Source organism: Muscardinus avellanarius (assembly GCF_963383645.1).
Source record: "Muscardinus avellanarius genome assembly, chromosome: 1".
NCBI lineage: Eukaryota > Metazoa > Chordata > Mammalia > Rodentia > Gliridae > Muscardinus > Muscardinus avellanarius.
Window position 1 is genome coordinate 8,675,339 of NC_137786.1, and position 21,615 is coordinate 8,696,953.

The following is a 21,615-nucleotide window of genomic DNA, read 5'->3' on the forward strand; positions in this document are numbered from 1 at the left end:
TCCACCTCCAAGCTACACCCCCAGCCCTATTTTTTATTCTTTATTTTGAAGCAGGGTCTCACTGAGTTGCAAAGGGCCTCACTAAGTAGTAGCTGAGGCTACCCTCGAACCACCATCCTCCTGTCTCAGCCTCCCAAATGCTGGGATTACAAGCATATTCCACTACTCCTGGCTCTCTGTGACATTTTAAAAGGCACTATTATACCAGGTGTGGTGGTGCACGCCTGTAAATCTGGTACCTGGGAGGCCAAGACCGGAGGATTGCAAGTTTGTAGCCAGCCTCCACAACTTAACACAGCCCTCAGCAACTTAGTAAGATCCTGTTTCAAATTAAAAATAAATAAAATAGAGCTGAGAGTGTAACTCAGAGGTAGAATGCCTCTGGGTTAAATCCTCAGTTTCACACACACACAAAGGGCACTGGAGGTATAGCTTGGAGGTAGAAAGGCCTTGGGTTCCATCTGTGGTACCACAAAATAAATAAATAAAATAAGCTGTACTATTATTATATAATTGTAAGACAATTGTCTTTGTGTGCCTGCTATCTAAACATTTCACAATGTTGTAGAATTGTGAAAGTGTCCAATTCCCAAGAGGATGTGGTAAACTAGATCATAATTATCCTCTAGAGCTCAGATACTGTTAGGTCCCTGAGACAGAGAACATAGAGAAAGACCAGGGTCATCTCTGCACAAGCAGCAGAGACATGACCTGTTACCGCAGGCTGCCAAACCTGCTGCACTCTGGCCATAGGAGTAAGTCCTGGATGGGAACCAGACTCTGATCAACATCGGATCACCTCTGCAGTCTAGGATAATTCTAAGAAATCCCTGGGAAGAACGTGCCATGCAGAAATACAGAAATAGAGCTTAGATTAGGAAACGGATCGAACCCCTGCCCCCATTATTCACCCTTGCCCAATTCTTCAAGCTCTGTCCTGCTTCAATACCCTTGCCCTAGCTGGCTTGACTGTGATCTTGACTCCCAAAGCCATTTACGTACGTAAGGAAACTCAGAAACAGAAGCAAGGGCTTCGGGCTCCTGGAGGCATCCGACCGGCCACTCTCTACTAGCCATTCAGAACTTCAGCTTCTATCCATCCTTGGGAATGTTTCTTCCTCGGACCCTGTGAGTCGGGTGACCTTTCTGTAACCCCCAGGCTGTGCCTGAGCTCAGGGTCTTATTGCTGGAGGAGATAAGATGGAGAGTTCTCAGAGAGAGCTGGTCCTACAAGGACGTCAGGTAGGCGGAGAGTTCCAGGTGCTTAGAGACAAACAGGAAAATGGGGAGGAAAACACAGAAATGCACACAAAGAAAAAGCTGGCTTCTAGAGGCAAAGGATTCCGTTTCCACTGCCCGCTGCTGACAGGTGGGCCTTTCATAGCCAGAGAGGACTCTAAGTGTGTGGCTGGGCCTGGTTGGGGTCAGGGTGGACAGGAGCCCTCGGGGCAGTCCTTATAGGATGGATACCCAGCAAGGCAGGCAGCAAAGGCCTCCAGAGCTGCAGCCCTCCTCCAGAGCTAACTTCTTGGAACTCAGTGAGGTGAAATAATCACGCAGTTAAAGCCACTAGGAGTGTGACTGTCCTGGATGCTGTCACCATGATAGACACGGGTACTCTATCTCCTTGGAAACGGTGACTTAAGTCTTTATGAACCAAGATTTTCTCCTCTCTCCCTAAACACCCTCCTTCCCTTCCCGACCCTCCCTCCCAGGCCTACTCCCAGCAATACCTGGTCTTTCTCTCTTGATAGCAGGCTCTGGCTAGATCCCCATCCTTGGGTCTCTCTTCCCACCAAGAACCTTGGCTCCAGGATATGAGCTGTTCACCCCGCTCTACCTCAAGTCCCCAGTGATGCCCAGGACCTATAGATCCTAATCCAAACTCCCTGTGTGGACATCACAGCGGGCCTCAGTTTACCCTCCAGAGCTGGTATCCCCTCCCCCACCCCCTTCCTCTCACTGCTGCCAAATTCATCAAGCACTCTTACATGCCTAGGCTCCAACCCAAGCTGTTCTGTCCTCCCAGAAGTCTCTTCCCAGATAGGCTGCCAAAACACAAAGTCGCGGGGAGGTGGAGGCAAATATTATTTCAGCTGTGAAGTTCCTCCCCAGCGATCAGCCTCTGCTGCATGTTCCTGGGGATTTGCATGCTCTGTGGCAAAACATCTGTAACGGGTTATCGCTGGGAGCTGGAATGTCTGTCTACCCGCTTCCCACCAGGAGGAGGAGGTCGTCACTGGATCCTGGGCTCCCGATCGCGGCTTCATTCCTCCAATACAGTGAGCAGGTCTCTGCGTGCTAAGCTCTCCGTACGGAAGGCTCTCCAGGGAGGGTCCGTTACCTGGGAGTAAGTTGTCAAGTGCCGTAGCAAATCTGTGCAACTGCGTCTTAAGTCGGCTCCAAAATATCCCAAATTCCCAAAATATCCAAAATTAGGTCCTGACAGTTCCTCAAAATGTTAAGAGTTAAGCCAGGTGCGGTGGCACACGCTTGTAATCCCCGCGCTTGGGAGACTGAGACAGGAGGATCGCAGGTTTGAAACCAGCCTCAGCAACTTATGAGGCCCTCTGCAACTTAGTGAGACCCTGTTTCCAAATAAAAAAATAAAAAATAGGGCTGGGGGTGTAGCTTGGAGGTAGAATGCCCCTGGATTCAACCCCCAGTACCACACAAACACAAAAAAGGTTAGAATTACCATATGATCCAGCAATTCACCTGAAGGTATGCAGCCCAAAGAACTGAAAACACACCCACTCAACAATTTAGACATAAATGTTCATAGCAGCATGTTTTATAATAGCCCAAAAGTAGAAACAACCCAGATGTTCAACAGCTGAGGAAGAAGTAATGAAATGTGCTATACCCACATAAGATGACATTATCTGGCAATACAAAGGAATGAAGTACTGATTCCTGCTACAACAGGTGGGTCTTGAGATCACGCAAAGTCAGAGGCCAAATACATAAGACAACGTATTATCTGATTTCATTTATGTGAAATATGCAGAAACAGTCAAATCCATTGAGACAGAAAGCAGATTAGCACTGTCACTGGCTGGAGGACAGGGAAGGGATAGAGTGTGGTATCTAATAGAAACAGTTTCCTTTTTCCTGTTGTTGGTGTTGGGTGTTAGCCCAGGATCATTCTACCTCCCAGCTATGCCCTGATCATGTTTTTAAAAATTGAAACATTTAAGTTGCTGAAGGTTTCACTAGGTTGCTGAGGCTGGCATTGAACCTGTGATCCCTTTGTCCCAGCCTCCCAAGTACTGGGAACACAGGGGTGCACCCTCCCCCGGCATTAGGCATTAGGCTTTCTTGGTACAGAAAGGAAAGTGTTCAAGCATGGTCCTGGCTGCACAGGTGAGAAGACGCCAAACCACTGAACTGTCTGTATATAGTAGAGGACTGATGTTGGTGTGCATTGAATATAATTTGGCCTTTGAGCACTGTCAAAGGGTTCTTGTCCTTAGAAGACCAAGAATCACTTCCAAGCAGGAGACTATCACAGCTTCTTCTTCCCCCATGCCCCCCACCCCCATGGCACACACACTTTCTTTCTTTCTTTTTTTAAAAGTTTATTAAAAGATAGAAATACAGAAAATAGAAATACAGAAAAGAGTTACAGCCCCATGCCAAAATGGCATGAGGGGGGAGGGTGGCCCAGGCCAACTCACCACTCCCCCACACTTTCTCTTTCTGTCTGATGAGCTGAGCGGTGGGTAGGCTTAGGGTGGCAGAGGTTTCCCATACCCAGGAGGAAGGCTGACCACAACCTGCCCTGCGGGCACCCAGGCTACCCCAGGTCATTCAGGGCAAAACTCTCTGAAATCAAGATCACCAAGCCCCCTGCCCTGCTCTCCAGGGCCTGCCTGCAGTGTGGGAAAAGGCTGGCCAGAGGCGCTGTGGGAGCTGGCTCTGCCTCTATCAACAGAGGTGGCCCTGTGAGACCTCCAGCCACCATGGTACAGCTGGCACCTGGCTCCTTCTCCAGGGGTAGAGCTAGGACTTCAGACTGTGGGAGGAGACATGACCAGGGCGCCCAGGGTGGCAAACACCCAGAGGCTGCATCTGGGTGGCCTCAATGCCCAAGGGAGATGGTAGGGAGGAAATCCATGCTGGAGAGGAGCCCCTAACCCCCTGACTCAGAATCAAAGGGACTGTAGAGGCTGGGAGGTCTGGGAACCTGCAATATTTGTGTTACAAAAGAAGGCCATCAGGTAGGATGGGGCTTGGGAACACCAGAATCCCTTGTGGGTGCAGGACCCCAGGCAGGGCACAGGATGGTGAAGGTGGTGCATACCTGAAATGCGACCATGTGGGCTCCTCCTTCATGACCCCTCTACTGCCCAGGACAGCGCAAGCATCCCGGGCTTGCCATCTTATCAGAGGTTCACACCTCTAAATGTGCCCTGCAGCTGCTGGTCCAGCAGAGCTGAGGCTGCTCGGGAGATACCCACTGGGCAGCGACCCTGCTGTCAGCCTTCTGAGCTCACCCTGGCTGCCCGCCATGCACAGGCCTGGCAGCGAAGCTTCAGGAGCAGGGCCCACCCAGCGAGAGGGCACTGTCTTCCTGGTCCTTCTTTCCTAACACCATCTCGGTTAGATTGCCAAAATAATCTGTTTTAAAGTAATCCATTTAGCTGGGTGTGGTGCTACATGCAAATCCCAGCGTTTGGGAGGCTGAGACAGGAGGATCACACAGGTTCAAAGCCAGCCTCAGGTACTTAGTGAGGCTCTCAGCAACTTAGAGAGACCCTGTTTCCAAATACAGTATAAAATAGGCATGGGAGTAAAGCCTAGAGGAAGAAAAGACCCTGGATTCTACCCCCAGTACCACACACAAAAAAGTAATCCATTTATTTTATTTTAAATATAGACTATGTTGGAGGGAAGAATTGAACCTCCAGTGATATCCCATGGGGCTCCTCAAAATCTGTGAATATGCTACCTGGCACTCAGGAACACACATGTGCATGGTACACACACACACACACACACACACACACACACACACACATTGTGGGGTCTTTGCAGGGTTATTTATTTACTTACTTATATAATTTTTGGTGAAAACTAGGCATTGAATCTACTTCTGAGCTACACTCCTAGCCCTTTTTATTTTTATTTTGAATCAGGGTCTCCTTAAATTGCTGAGAATCTAGCTAAGTTGCAGAAACTGGCATGAACCTGTGATCCTCCTGTCTCAACCTCCCAAGTACTGGGATTACCAGTAGATATGCACCTGGTTAGAATTAAGTTTTGTTTTGTTTTTAGACAGGGAGATGGTCCTAGATTACTCAGGGGGACAGATGTCATCTTAGCATGGGGGCCTTGCAGGAGAGGCAGGACAGACCGAGCGGAGGTGGTAACAGAAGCAGAGGTTGCAGTGGTGTGCTTGCTTTGGGGATGAAGAGAGGGAGCAGGAGTCAGGGAAGGCAGGCAGCTCCTAGAAGAAAGGCAAAGAGACAGCTCTTCCCCTGCAGCAGCCAGAAGACACCAGCCCTGAGAACCCCTTGGGGTGAACCCAGTGAAACCTATCTCAGACTTCTGGCCCCCAGAACTGTAAGAGAAAAGTTTGTATTGTTTCAAGCCACTAAATCTAGCCAGGAGTGCCTGTACTACTATTACCTCTGAGACAGAGGATCATAAGTTCAAGGCCAATCTCAGCACTATAACAAGATCCTCAGCAATGTAACAAGACCCTATTTCAAAATAAAAAAGAAAGAGGTCTGAGCGTGTAGGTCAGAGGTGGAATATTCCTGAGCTCAATCTCCAGTAACACACACACACACACCAGCCGGGTGTGGTGGCACAGGTTTGTAATCCTAGTACTTGGGAGGCTGAGACAGGAGGATTGCAAGTGTGTAGTCAGCCTCAGCTACTTAGTGAGGCCCTCTGCAACTTAGTGAGACCCTGTTTCAAAAATAAAGAATAAAAATAGGGCTGGGGGTGTAACTTGGAGGTAGAATGCCCCTGGGTTCAATCTCCAGTACTACAAACAAAAACAAAAAACAAATACCCCTCCCACTGCATCTGTGGTAATCTGCTATAGTATCAATAGGAATGAATACATGAACACATACACTAATAGTAACTGTAATAATGTTACTTATAATCTATCTCCCAGATGAACACATGGATTTTAGTAATATAGTTTAGCAGTCTGGTGACCAGAACTGATGTGTGAAGGCCAATAATTAATTAAGTAAATAATTAGATCACGCTGGCCTGCGCAGGCAGAGGTCCCCCTGTGACTCGACTGGCCAAGATCCTCTGGGTTTCCAATTATCATTCTCTACTAAAAAGAACCAGAGCTCCTTGGAGAGATGGCAAGTTCTGGGGGGACTGAGTCAGCGTTTTCATTGCTGGGACCAAAATACCTGACCAGCACAAGTTAAAGGAAGGAAAATTTATTGGCTTGTGGGTTTCAAGGCTTCAGTCCACAGGTGGCAGGTCCTGAGGCAGAAACCAGGTGCAAGGCCTCAGGGCATGAAGAAAGAGGAACGGGACTCTCACTCCTGGTGGCCAGGAAACAGACATCGAGAGAGGAGGAGATGGGGACAGAGTAGCCTAACACATGAGCTCTGGGGGACATCTTATACCCAAACTGTAACACAGTTTTATAGGAGGGAGGGAACAAGACGAGCTATACCACATTGTTCTGCCTGGTGCACAGAACCAGAGGAAGAGCTCAAAAAGTAAAAGGAATTCATAAAAAATACCAAAGAAGGCTAATTCTGGGTCATTTTAGCAACAGAATTATACATAGTATTGCTGGATGTTGCAGTGCACAACTGTAATCCCAGTACTTGGGAGGCTGAGACAGGAGGATCTCAGGTTCATGGCTAGACTCAGCAACTTAGTGAGACCCTGTTTTAAAATTGTGTATAAGCCAGGTGTGGTGGTACACACTTGTAATTCCAGCATTCAGGAGGCTGAGACAGAAGGATCGCGGTTTGCGGACAGCCTCAGCTACTTACTGAGGCCCTCTGCAACTCAGTAAGACCCAGTTTCAAAATAAAGAATAAAAAATAGGGCAGGGGCTGTAGCTCGGAGGTAGAATGCCCCGGGTTTCATCCCCAGACCTGCAAAAAATATATAAATAAAATAAAATAAAATAGTGTATATATGTGTATACACACACACACACACACACACACACACACATTATTTTTTCCAGTACTGGGGATGGAACCCAAGGGTATTTTACCTCTAAGCTACACTTCCAGCCCTATTTTGTATTCTTGATTTTGAAATAGGGTCTCACTGAGTTGCAAATGGCCTAAGTAGCTGAGGCTGTCCATGAACCCCGATCTGCCTGTCTCAGGCTCCCAAATGCTGGGATTACAAGTGTGCACCTGGCTTACCAATATAATAGGGCTGGGCTGTAGCTTGGAGGTAGAATGTCCCCAGGCTCAACTCCTAGTACCACACAAACAGAAAAGCCAGGAGGCTGAAGAAGTGATTCCCCCCAGCCTCCTCCCTGGAGCCCGAGGACGGGAGCTCAGCAGCAGCGCCCCTCCGCCTCCTGCACACACAGCATGGGAACACTTGCTGCCATAGTGACAGTGAAATATTCAGATGAAAAAGGTCTCTACTGCCTCATTCTATCTACGTGACGTCTAAGATCAGGCAGGACAAAGGAATGCTGATGAAACCCATGCCATGTTCAGGCAGAGCGGGCGAGGGAAGCCCTTGGGACCCTGGGCATGTTCTGTATCCAGCTCTGGTGTCAGTACAATGTGTCAAGATGTGCACCCACGCTCTGGGCACTTTTTTTCTTTGTGAAAAGTCTCCATTTGGAAAGGTTCTGATACTTCCACCCCCACTGTGGTACAGCACGGAGACTGCGTCTGCATAAATGAGACATTCATGCAGATTCAATGGAGAATCAATTTATGTGGTTTGTTGTTTCGTTGCTAAGCAGCACGCAAGCTGCACACCCCACGGAGGCCGGCCATTAGCAACCAACTTGCGGGGGGTGGGGGGCTAAGTCTCTAGGAGTGATGGATGTGGAGGATTCCCACTCCCGGCCCCCCTTCTGCTCCCAGGGGTGGGGGATGGGATGGGGCTTTGAGCGAGCAGAAGGCTGGGCCCCTCCTGGCGTGGGCTGGCTGCTAAGAGCCTCTCCGCTGTGAGCCAGCCTGCCGCATCTATCACTATGGCAACTGCTTCCCCAGCCTTGGTGGGGGTCGGGCAGTGATTGGAGTCTCCTCTGCCATGATGAGGAAACTGATGAGTCACAAGGAAAGGCTGATTCTTGGGCACAGTCATTCCTGCCAACGTGGGCCCGACTTGAGGCTGCTGGGCAGCCTGGGAGGCCGTGGGGAAGGTGGTCTGAGGGTGGGGGTGGGCAGGATCCTAACAGCAAGAGCTAAGGACCAGTTATAAACGAGGTCGAAATAAACAAAGACCACCCAAATGAGAACAAGCAACGGCTGTTCCTACTCAGAGCTTGCTGCACAAAAGGAGCCAGCCACCATCATTGTGTCTGAAGAAGAGGGGGAGAGCTCCCCAGGAGGGAGGGCCAGGGAAGGGTCGGGCTGCCTTTGGTGTAGAGACGCTGCAGACAGGCTAACGAGAAACAGAGCCCTCCGTGGGATGGCTCAGGAGAGCATTTTTGCCATACTCTGGCTGGTCCTAAATGGGAAGCAACAGCAAAAACACCAGGGGAGCTGATGGTGGTTGATGAAGTCGAGACATGCTGGGCACCACGCTGTAGAGAATGTGGCCTGGCTTCCCGCACTGGTGCCTGCAGACTGCGACAGAGCTGTCTTGTTGGACACCGTCTGGCTATCGTGTGTTCATATGTTCAGACTCTCAGCCATTGCCCAGGAGTTGGACAGGTCAAGGGATGGGTCCTCCGTATGTTCTTAACAAGGAAGCGGGAGGCTGAGACAGGAGGATCACAGGTTTGTGGCCAGCAGCCTGCAGCAACTTTGTGAGACCTTGTTTCAAAATAAAGTAGCGCTATCATAGCTCTTGCGAAGATGTCAAGATGCAGAGATCTGTGCGCATCAACCTTAGACTCATGGACTGCTACGGTTAGACCAGGGAACAACCGTGCAGGAAACAGCCTCAAGACTTTAGGGAATGAACAACCTGCTAACAAATTAAGTCAAGAAAAACAAGATAAGGCCGGGCGTGGTGGCGCACGCTTGTAATCCCTGCATTCGGGAGGCTGAGACCAGAGGATCGCGGTTCGCGGACACCCTCAACTACCTAGTGAGGCCCTCTGCAACTCAGTAAGACCCAGTTTCAAAATAAAGAATACAAAATAGGGCAGGGGGTGTAGCTCAGAGGTTAAATGCTCCTGGGTTCCATCCCCAGACCCACAAAATAAATAAATAAATAGGGTGTATTCATTTCGAGTCACCCCCCCATGCCATTTTGGCATGGAGCTGTATTTCTATTTTCTGTATTTCTATCTTTCTAATAAACTTCTTTAAATCTTCAAAAATAAAGAAAGAAAGAAAAAAAAGAAGAAAAAGATAAAGACAGGGATTTTCTTCATTGGTCAATGTCTACGCGAAGGGGCTTCAGACTATCTAAAGCCCTGTGCTTAGCACCATGCCGGTTCCCCTCTTGGGACTTCTTCCCTGCGTGGGGCTTTAACTCTGCTCTTCGTTGCAGGTTGAGTGGACTTTGGGGCACCGTGGCGTTCAGCTGATGGTGTGTGGTGCCAGGGGTCTGCCAAGGCCCCCGGGGGGGCTGGCCTCTCTTGTATACTCCTTTGAAATAAATTTCCCACTTCACTTTCCTCTTTGACTCGGCAAGACAAGGAACTGGGAAGGACCTTGGTATCAGTAGAAAGCCCTGGGGTTCAATCCCAGTACCACAAAAAGCAAAAACAAAAACAAAAAACAAGGAAGTAGAGGATGTGGCAGTGCAGGGACGCAGGTTACAGGTTGTCCTAGGAGAAGAGGGACCCAGAGCCTCAAAGGAAAGCAAAGAGGAAATGAGGTTATTCACCTGGCTCAACTCAGAAACGCAGGGAGGCAGGGCACCTCGGACAGGAGGGCAAGGCTGTCAGGCTTCTAAGGAGCCTGTCACCAGCTCCTGGAACAGGCTGTGAGCCCACGAAGCACGGCCAGGTGGGCAGCGTGGGGCCTCGGGACTCCTGCCCGTCTGCCCCTGCATCACTGGTTGGAGAGTGACACAGGTCCTGAGCAAGTGCTCAATTTGTATTAGGTTTTTGGTGTTTTGTTTTGTTTTTATTTGGTGGTACTGGGGATTGAACCCAGGGGCATTCTACCTCTGAGTTACACCCCGAGCCTTTTATTTATTGCTTTGAAAGATGATCTTAGTAGGTTGCTAAGAGTCTTGCTAAATTGCTGTGAGCTGGTTTGGAACCTACAATCCTCCTATTTCCACCTACTAAGTACTGGATTATAGGTTTGCACCACAATGCCTAAGACTCTTAGGTAGTTTTATTATTTTAAATTATCTTTAATCCTAAACAACTGGCTCGAATTTAAAAGAAACTTGGGAGGCTGAGACAGGAGGACCACTGGTTTGAGGCTACCTTCAGCAACTTGGCAAAATCCTGTTTCAAGACAAAAATAAAAAGCACTGTGGGTGTATCTTGGAGGTAGAACACCACCCCTGAGCTCAAACTCCAGTACCAAAAGTAAATAAATAAATACATCATAAAATTAAAATATTGTTAGGATCAATGTGAAACTCTGTAAATACAACCATTAGAGAAATGTGGACTCGGGGTGGGGTGGAAAAGGGTGATGTAGTAAAGGGCCAGGGCTGGAAATCCAACACTGTGGGCAACAGGAGTGTGTATGATCCACACAGAGGAGACTACGAGTCCTCCCAGGGAGATGGAGGGTGGGGTGCAGGGCCGGCAGAGTGCCAGGTGAGGGAGGAGGAATTCTCTCAGAGAAAGGTGGAGGTGCTGCTAGAGGGAAAGGGGATTTCACAGACAAAAGGAGCATATACATACATATATGCATTTTAACATTTGTGGTCAAAGAGAAACTTCTACCTAAAAAAAATGTACAAATTCTACTTAGACCACAAAGTCACATCTAAGCAGCCAAAATGGCAATCATTGTTTTTTTTTTTTTTTTAATGGTACTAGGGCTTGAACCCACGGGCATTCTACCTCCAAGCTATACACCTGAGCCTATTTTTTATTCTTTATTTTGAAATAGGGTCTCACTGAGTTGCAAAGGGCCTCACTAAGTAGCTGCGACTGTCTGCAAACTGGATCCTCCAGTCTCTGCCTCCTGAATGCTGGGATTACGCCCCCACGCCCAGTTTAGAATGACAGTCATCGTATGGGATCCCCGAATGAAGTTGTGAAGAAAGAAACTTTGTGGGTAAAACTGGGGAGTCATTTCTAATCCAACCGTAAGCTTCTCTGAGGGCAGGAATCAGGCCTCAGGCCTACCGAACCTGCTTCATTTTCCAGGCCTACCGTGGCATATTGTACAGAATAAACACTCAAAATATGTTAGATGACAGTAGTCCTTATTAGTCCAGGCTGCTGTAACGGAACGCCACAGACTGGGTGACTATTTAACAAGCATTTATTTCTCAGAGTGCTGGAGGATTGTAAAGTTCTAGATCTAGGAGTGGACGGGTCCCACGTTTGCTGACAGCCCACTTACTGGTGTGAAGCCCGGAGGTAGAATGACCCTGGGTTTAATTCCTAATACACCCTCAAAAAATAAAAAATTAAAAAAGGGCTGGGGATGTAGCTCATGGGTATAACCCCTCTGGGATCAGTCCCCAGTATCACAAAATAATAATATTTATTTTTGTGGTACTGGGGGGTGGAACCCAGGGGCTTACTACCTCTGGGCTATAGCCCCAGCCCTATTTTATAATTTATTTTTGAAACAGGGTCTCACTAAGTAGCTGAGAGCCTCACTAAGTAGCTGAGGCTGGCTTCAAACCTGTGCGATCCTCCTGTCTCAGCCTCCCAAGCGTGGGGATTACAAGCATGCGCCACCACGCCGGCTTTATAATATTAATAATAATAATAATAATAATAATAATAAGTGATTATGTGTTGTATAGGTCATTTAATTAATTGGATATTGTACTGAAAGTGAAAATGAAATAACTACATGGGTACTTCTCCACCATTGTAGTTGAAAATTTGGAAGCTGGGGGCCATTGGTGTACAAGCTCAAGTTAGAAGTCAAAATAGCAATGCAAATGTATACTCAGAGAGACTCATCAGTGAGGAGGAAGCTCCTCTGGGGCCTGGGAAGCAGGTCCTGAGCCCAGTGTGTAACCATATGCAGCCTGGGAGGCTGAGGCTGCAGGCTCGGCTCGTTTGCTGGGGTGATCAAGCTCTCTGTGCAGTCTACGCTGGTGATGAGTCAGGTTGCCGCAAGCATAACTACTTCCCACCCCACTGTATTTGTTTTCTGTGGCTGCTGTAACTAATGACCACAAACTAGGAGGCTTAAAACAAAATGAGGGTGGGCGTGGTGACACACATTTGTAACCCCAGCATTTGGGAGGCTGAGACAGGAGGATCGCAGGTTTGTGGCCAGCCTCAGCTGCTTAATGAGGCCCTCTGCAACTTAGTGAGACCCTGTTTCAAAATAAGAATAGAAAATAGGGCTGGGGGTGTAGCTCGGAGGTAGAATGCCCCTGAGTTCCATTCCCAGTACCACCAAAAGTAAAATAAAATAATATAAAATAAATAAATAGAAATGAGCCAGGCCTGGTGGAGCACACTTGTAATTCCAGCCCTTGGAAGGCTGAGACAGGAAGATTATAGGTTCATAGCCAGACTCAGAAACTTAGCAAAGTCCTTCATAACTTAGTGAGACCCTTGTTTCAAAATGAAATTAAAAAGGAAGATAGGCGTTGGTGGTGCACGCTTGTACTTGGAAGGCTGAGAAAGAGGATTGCCGGTTCAGGGCCGGCCTCAGCAACTTAGTGAGGTCCTCCACAACCTAGTAAGACTCTGTTTCAAAATAAAGTAGGGCTGGAGGTATAGCTCAGAAATAGAAAACTCCTGTGTTTAGTCTTCAGTACCATAAACAAACAAACATACACATGGCTGGGGTTGCAACTCCTAAGTGTAATGTCCCTGGGTTTAATCCCAGTACCACAACAGCAAAACAAAACAATAGCAACAACCAACAAAACAAAACACTCCCAACACAATAGAAATCCATCCCCCAGCTCTGTGGGGGTGAGAAGTCTGAAATGGAGTTCTGAGCAGGGCCGCCCGCCCACCCCTCTGAGGCTCTGAGGACCACCCCTTGCCTCACAGCTCCTGCCACTTCCTGGCTGTGGCCCCGTCTCTGTGGCTGTTGCGGGCTGCCGTCATCTGCCCTAGTGGCCCAAGCCTCTCTCAGCCTCCCTCGTATAAGGCTGTCTGTTATTGGGCTTATGATCCACTGGATAATCCGAGATGGTCACCTCGTCTCAGCTAATTACATCCATAAAGATAAGTCATTTACATTCATTAACTGAGGAGGATTAGACAGTGAATGGTGCCTGTGTGCATGTGTGTGCATACACATGCACCACTTTGTCCACTACACCCACCTTGCAAAGACAACACTATGGAGAAGTGCTCAGCTCACCTCTGAACAGGTGTGCTGAGTGCCAAGAGCTCCCAGGAGGTTCTGGAGCTAAACACATGACTCTCACAGGGAAGCCCAGCTTATCTCTTGGACATGACATTGATTGCCAGATTGGGGATATCTAACTTACAGCCAACATAGCTTTGAGTTATTCCTGGTCCAAAAGAACCTTTTGAACATGGACAGTTCCATCATCAATACCTTAGACTCAATGTTTATGTCTTCCTGAAAGGTTTATGTTTAAATCCTATTTCAGTCGGCATTCTTGCAGCTATAATCTAAAAGACTGACCATGTAAATTAGAGGAAAGATTTATTTTCTTATGGTTTTATTATCAGTCCACAGGAGGCCAGGGATTGTGAATCTCAGGACATGGCGTCAGGAAGCAGAGAGAGGGAGAGCCCATGGGGTGCGCTCCTCACATCATGGAGGCTGGAAGCAAAAGAGAGAGAGAGCGAGCAGTGGGAGGAGGAACCATGTATATAATATGTAATCCCCAAGGCTGCACCCCTAGGGATCCCCTCCTTCAGCCACACCCTACCACCCAGGTAAATGCATTCCAGTGGATTTATCCACTTCTGCAATTACAACCCTCAGACTTTACTATCTCAACCCTGAATATTAATGAGCTCTTGAGGAGACATTTTATATCTAACTACAACAAATCCTAATCTCCACGGTGATGGTATTAGGAGGTGGGGTCTTTGGGCTGAAATAAGGTCATGAGGGTAGAATGGGGCTGGTGCCTTTGTAGAGAAAGCCTGAGAGCCCTCAGCCTTCCTGCTACATAAGGTAACAGGGAGAAGGCATCTCTGCACCAGGACGGGCTTCACCACATTTCAGATCTGCTCCCACTTCCATCCTGGAGCTCCCATCCTCCAGAGCCTGAGGAATGCCTTGTTTGTCTTTAAGCTACCCAGCTAACGATATGTTGTTATAGAAGCCTGCATGGATTAAAGCGGTTGAACTAGCTCTTCTCTAAACTCTCAGGGTGGACCTCTTGGTTTACTTCTCCTTGGTACAGGAGCTTGCATGGCTTTATCATAAACGTCTCCAACATCTTTCCTATGAGATAGAACCTCCACCTGTTTGTGTCAGCCTTCGTTTTGCACATTGCAGAGTGTGTGTGGAGGCACTCAGCTATGTGAGACAACCTCCTAGAAAAGGTTCAGTGGTCACAGACATGTAGTAGGCACTGGTCACCATAGTCTCGTTTTGTGGTTCCTCAAGACATTTAAATAGGTTAAATTCACCCAGACATCCTAGCGTCAAGATGTCTAGTGTTTCCCAACTCACTTGCAACTTTTCTAGCTTGCGTACCACACTTTGCTTAGGAGGGGAAACCTACTGAAGAGGAACTGCGTGAGTGTGTGCTTGCAGTGTGCGTCCTCCAGGGTGGCAGAACTGGAGAGCATCAGATTGTGTGACTTTCTGGCCCTATTCGCAATGCAGGGCTGGCGCCAACTGCCAACCTTAATGAGCCCTGTCCCCGCCGGCACCTGCTTACCTGCTGACATACTGTTTCATCTCAGATCGAATGGTGTTTGTCTAGGAGTTATTGATCTTGCTTGATGCTGCAGCAGGGAGCAGAGTTCTCAGTTGCTTTTGGTACCACGGCAACTCCCCACCCACATCCTAGACTCTGGAGGGTGAGCTTTTGTGTGCAAGGCTACTATCAATACACACACATATATAGAAATACGGTATGTCACCTCTGCCTGGCTTCATTGATGTGAACTTGTATGAGGCTCAAGGAAGAGGTCCCCGCTCCTCCGCTTCCTCCAGCCATCTCTTCTTCTCTTCAGGAGGAACTGCAGGGCCCAGCAGGTCACCTGAGAACACACTCCAGGCGCTGTCACAGGGGAAGGCCTGTAAGAGCCAACCCTGCTTTGTCTACTTTATTTGTACAAGAAGTAGAAGAGTGAAAAGAAGAGAGGAGGAGGAGGAAGAGGAGGAGGAGGAGGAGGAGGAGGAGGAGGAGGAGGAGGAGAAGATGGAGACAAATTGAAGTTTTATCTCACTGAAAAAAATTATGAGGAAGATTTATGATAAAGGCTGGGAAGATTTTCTAAAGTCAATGTATCTCCCCCCCCCCCCGCCACACACACACACACACACACACACACGCATGGGCCACCACACCTGGATCAAGTCAATGTATCTTTATAAGTATCAATAAGAATGGTTTTAATGATAACATACAACTTCAAATTTAAGAATAATTGTGCTTTCCTAGCATATGGGAAGACCTGAATTTCAATGCCAGTACTAGAAATAAATTAATTTGGCTACATAATAAAAAAAATATGGATGAAGGTGGGCATGGTGGCACATGCCTGAAATACCAGTACTTGGGAGGCTGAGAAAAGAAGATTGCAGGTTCAAGGCCAGTGTAATTTATCTATTTCAAATTAAAAAAAATAAAAAGGACTCAGCACAGAGGCACGCACATGTAATATCAGTACTTGGGAGGCTGAGACAGAAGGATCACAGGTTCAAAGCCAGCCTCAGCAACTTAGTGAGGCTTTCAGCAACTTAGCAAGACCCTGTTTCCAAATAGGAAATATAATCAGCCTAGGGTACAGCTCAGAGGTAGAATGCCTCTGGGTTCAGTCCTTAGTACCACGGGGGGGGGGGGAGACTGGGATGCAGCTTACAGGTAGAACATCCCTCGGTTCAATCTCCAGTAACACCCCCCAAATACATATGAATAAAAGGATCTTAGCTGGGCACTGTGACACACGCCTATAATCCTAGCACTTGAGAGGCAGAGACAGGAGGATTGTGGGTTTGAAGGGAACGTCAGCAACTTAGCAAGGCCCTCAGCAACTTAGTGAGACCTTGTTTCAAAAATAAAAACAAAATAGGGCTGGGGATGTTGTTCAGCAGTAGATAAAAAAGATATGGGATAGCAGTAGAATAACCCTGGGTTCCATCCCCAGTACAACAAAGAAACAAAGGATTCAAGGACTGTGGCTTGAATGGATTACTGCACAGATTACTTAATAAGTGGTGAAACTTGGTAGCCAACACCTTAACCCAGTGCTTAGCTGCAGCAACACTAATCATGGCCCAACCTGACTTTCTGGCTTCCTGATATACTGCAATATGAAAAACTCACTGTCATCTAGCTGAAAAACATTTAACTTAAATCAAACCTATAGGCCCAACTCTAGCTTATAGGAAATACAGGGCAAGGAAACAAGTTCAAGGGCACCAAGAGGAACCAATCAGACAAATCTAGAATGAAGGATGTTGTATAAAACAACTCTTCTAGACCATTCTAAAGGACACTATGAGAACACACTAGTAACAATGCACAAAAGCACAAAAGCAGACTAGACTTTTGTTAAACAAAACTGTAACAGACATCCTTGGGGGCAATTAGATAACTTAGATTCTAGATACTATTATAGTATGTATAATTAGTCATCCTTTCTGGCCATAAGAAATATGTCCTAAAGTGTTGAGGGGAAAAAAGCTATTCATATGTGTGTGGGTGTGTGTGTGTGTGTGTGTGTGTGTGTGTGTATACACACATACACATATATATATGAATATATATTTCCAAATATATATATCCAAATATATATTATATATATGCATATATATACACACACATATATAATATATATATATATATATATATCCAAATGATACAGAAAAGAAAATCTATACTTAAAATAGATATGGCTACATGGTAACCACTGCTGAATATAGGTTGAGAGTGTAGGTGTTCTTCATATTATTACTTTTATATATATATATTTTATTATATATTTATATATTTTATTTTATATATTATGTATAAATATATTTATATATAATATATTTATATACATATTATAGCTTTTATATATATTTAAAATATTCATAAAAATGTTTAGAGAAACAATTGTCCTGAAGGCCTTTATCTCAACATTTTGTGTTAAGTTGTATTTTCTTTTTCCCCCCCAACATTGTATCTGAATATATTAGGAACAAGAAACAGTACTTCCTTTAGAGTATTTGATTAAAATTGACTTTATTACAACCAAGATATGAAAGTACAGGCATACTAAACACTATGCAGAACTATTACCTAATTGATTTTGCAGCTGTCTTGCGAGTTTGCCCTTGCCTAAGAAGGGCATTGAGATACATGGTTCTGTTTCGGCAACTATAGTATCCCCTGGAATTTCATCCTTTATTCATTCAGTGTATAGTTATTGACACCCTATTACATGTCAAGTCCTCTGTTAGTCTCAGGGAACCATCAGTAAATAAAACATAGCCGCTGCCATTGAAGAGGCACAAGCCAGGGGCTCTCATCTACTTAAGGATAAGTATGCTCTCTGGAAGTTTTGCTTGTGTATGTTCTAAAAAATTATGTATGGCTGGGTGTGGTGGCACACGCTTGTCATCCCCGCGCTTGGGGGGCGGAGACAGGAGGATTGCGCAGGTTCGAAGCCAGCCTCGCTGGCTTGAGAGACCATGTTTCCAAATTAAAAAAATAAAAAAATAGGTGTCTGGGAGTGTAGCCTGGAGGTAGAAGGGTTTCCAGTAACCCCAGTACCACCAAAAATAAAATAAGTAAATAAATAAATTATGTATGCCTTCATTTGTCAAATAAAAAGATCCTTTTTAGTTGGGCGTGGTGGCACATGCTTGTAATCCCAGCATTTGGGAGGCTGAGACCAGAGGATGGCGGTTTGCGGACAGCCTCAGCTACTTAGTGAGGCCCTCCACAGCTTAGTGAGACCCTGTTTCATAATATAGAATAAAAAATAGGGCAGGGGGTATAGCTCAGAGGTCAAATGCCCCTGGGTCCCATCCCCAGACACACACACACACACACACACACGCACACGCACACGCACACGCACACACACATTCATTTTATGATTAAATGGTGGCAAAAGATGTAACTCCAGTATAACAAAATATTGATATTTTAAAATAAAACCATTTCATCAGTCTTTAAAGGAAAAAGTCACAATAAAGCTGGGGATGTAGTTCAATGGTAGAACACTTACCTAGCGTGCATGAGGCCCTGAGTTGAATCCCCAGTGCTGCAAAAACAAATAAAAACTAAGTAGTAATAGTTGCTTTAAAATGTGTCTTACAACTTCCATACCTGAGTTCTTTGTGGGATGGTTTCTGCTGTCTGCTGTTAGTTCTTGTTCATGGTGTCTTGCGGTTTACATGTTTGGGGTGTGTGTGTGTGTGTGTGTGTGTGTGTGTGTGTGTTATTTGTATACACACACAACTCTCCATCTATACAAATAAATAAATTTACAAGGACAATGAGTACCATACACGTGTATTCTTCTAGAGAGAATTAATGTTTGCTTCTACCAGGGGCTTAGAGGCCCCAGCAGCCCAAGATTTTAACTAAATTCACTGTTTCAGCTTATTTGAGTACTGATGCACGAGTTTGGGGCACTGTCCATGTCAAAACTGATGCATAAATACAAATTTTCAGGAGCTTTTAAAAAATAAGACTCAGGAAAGACACATTTCTTGGCAGTGGGTGAGAAGTCACCCCCTGGCTCTCCATTCCCCTAAGAAGGCAGAAAGCCTCAGTGCCGGTCAGAGGGCAGCTGCTGGCCGAGGGCTTTGCCCTGTACAGGCTCAGGACATTTTTCTTTCTTGTGGGAATTGAGCCCAGGAGCATTTTACCTCTGAACTACACCTCCAGCCCTATTTTATTTTCTTATTTTGAAACAGGGTCTTAAAGTTGCTGAGACAGAGGAGAAACTGCGATCCTCCTGTCTCGGCCTCCCAAGTACTGGGATTACAAGTGTGCACCACCATGCCCAGTCTAGGAAATTTTTACAAAATTGTCTAAGATTTTCAACTGTTGATCCAAATAACCTAACCTGCCATATTCTTGGGAAAGGAAATGAATATTGTAATTTTTTTCAATACTTAAAATGAAGGGTTCTTTTAAACTGAGGTTTGTTCATGGTCTTTGACTCATGTACGAATCCCCTTGAAACTAAGTGCAATGTTTTGTGTTTGTGAAATTTTTCTGGGAACAAAGCCCATAGATTTTATCAGATTGTTGAAGACAGATAATTCTTCTAAATTTAAGGACTGCTGCTTTAGAGTTGTCAGTACTTAGTAATTTTAAAAAGTGATTTTAAAATAATTTCAAGCCGGGCATGGTGGCACATGCTTGTAATCCCCACAATTGGGGGGCAGAGACAGGAGGATCGTGCAGGTTCGAAGCCAGCTGCTCTGGCTTAAGAGACCCTGTTTCCAAATAAAAAAGTATAAAAATAGGTCTGGGAGTGTAGCCCGGAAGTAGAAGGGTTTTCAGGAACCCCAGTACCCCCCCACTATATATATATATATATATATATATATATATATAATAAAATAATAAAATAATAATAATTTCAAGCCAGGCATGGTGGTGTATACTTGTAATCCCAGTACTGGGGAGGCTGAGACAGGAGAATCACAGTTTTGAGGATGGTCTTAGCAAGCTGGCAAGACTCTCAACAACCTAGTGATACCCAACACACACACACACACACACACACACACACACACACACACACAGATGCGCACATATTCATATACAGCTATTTCTATAGCTATCTATTTATATTTTTAAAAGTGAGTTTATAATGATACCTACATTTTCTTCTTTGGTACTGGGGGTTGAACTCAGGGGCATTCGACCTCAGAGCTCCAGCCCAATTTTATTTTTATTTTGAAACAGGGTCTCACTAGATCGATGAGAGTCTCACTACTGGCTGAGGGTGTCCTCAAACCTGTGATCCTCCTGTCTCAGCCTCCCAGTACTGGCATTACAGGCCTGGGCCACCACACCCGGCTTGATAGCTACATCTCTAATCCAACACCTCAGGGCTCTTTCCAGCCTTCCCTCATGCCATGTTGCATATCTGGTCATCACTGCTCTTAGTAACGTCTCGTGATCAGTGTACCAAGTGTCCAGTCGCACAGTCTTCCCTCATGCCCTTCCCTTCTGCCACAGGTTCCTGTCTAGACTACTCTTGGGTCTCACTTCAGGCAACAGAAATGGAAAGGAAAGACAGACAGGGAGGGAATATAGCAAAGAAAGGAAGAGAAAAAGGGAAGAGGAAACAAGAAGGGAAGAGGAAATAGGAAGGAAAAAGTCTATAATTAAGAGAATGCCACAGCTGAGAGTGGTGGCGCACGCTTGTAATCCCAGCACTTGGGAGGCTGAGACAGGAGGACCTCAGTCTGTGGCCAGTCTCAGCTACTTAGTGAGGCCCAATGCACTCAGTGAGACCATTTCAAAATAAAGAATAAAAATAGGGCTGGGGGTGTAGCTCACAGGTAGAATGCCCCTGGGTTCCATCCCCAGTATCGCAAAAAAAAAAAAAAAGATAATGCCATAATTGCCTTCAATAATTTTTAGTCAATATTTAAGCTTAAGGTAAGGCAATTTGCCTAATTACCTTATCTACAGTTGAGCAGCAAGTCTATACAACTGTAAGGTGATAGGTTTGATATAAACTTAATAACTGAAAAAATTGAAGGTTTAATGGCAGCGAGAGGTTGCTAAATTCAAACCAATGGGGCTTAAAATTTGGAGCCCCCCCTCCCCAAGTCAGACAGATCTGTGCCTTAATTCTGCTTCCTCCTCTGCTTCCTATAGGCCTAAGGCTGGTCACAACTGTGCGCAAACACTCATCTGTAAAATGGGTACATTTACTTCACAAAATAGTCATTGATATTCATTAGACATATAGGGAGTCTGGTTAATTACTGTTATTGTTATAGTTAGTGCCCAAAAAGTATACTCTCCTCTCACACCTCCCCTTTGTTTAGTAAGTGTTTCATCACTGTATCAAAATACCTGACACCAGCTACCTATTTAAAAAAGAAAAGCAGGTTTATTTAGCTCACAGTTTTGTTGGAAGGTTCCAGGACATGGTCTACTTAGCTCAGTTCTGGTGAGGACCTCATGGTGAATGGTGGACTGGAGTATATACAGGAGCAAGTATTTTCACTGTGTGTGTGTGTGTGTGTGTGTGTGTGTGTGTGTGTAAGAGAGAGAGAC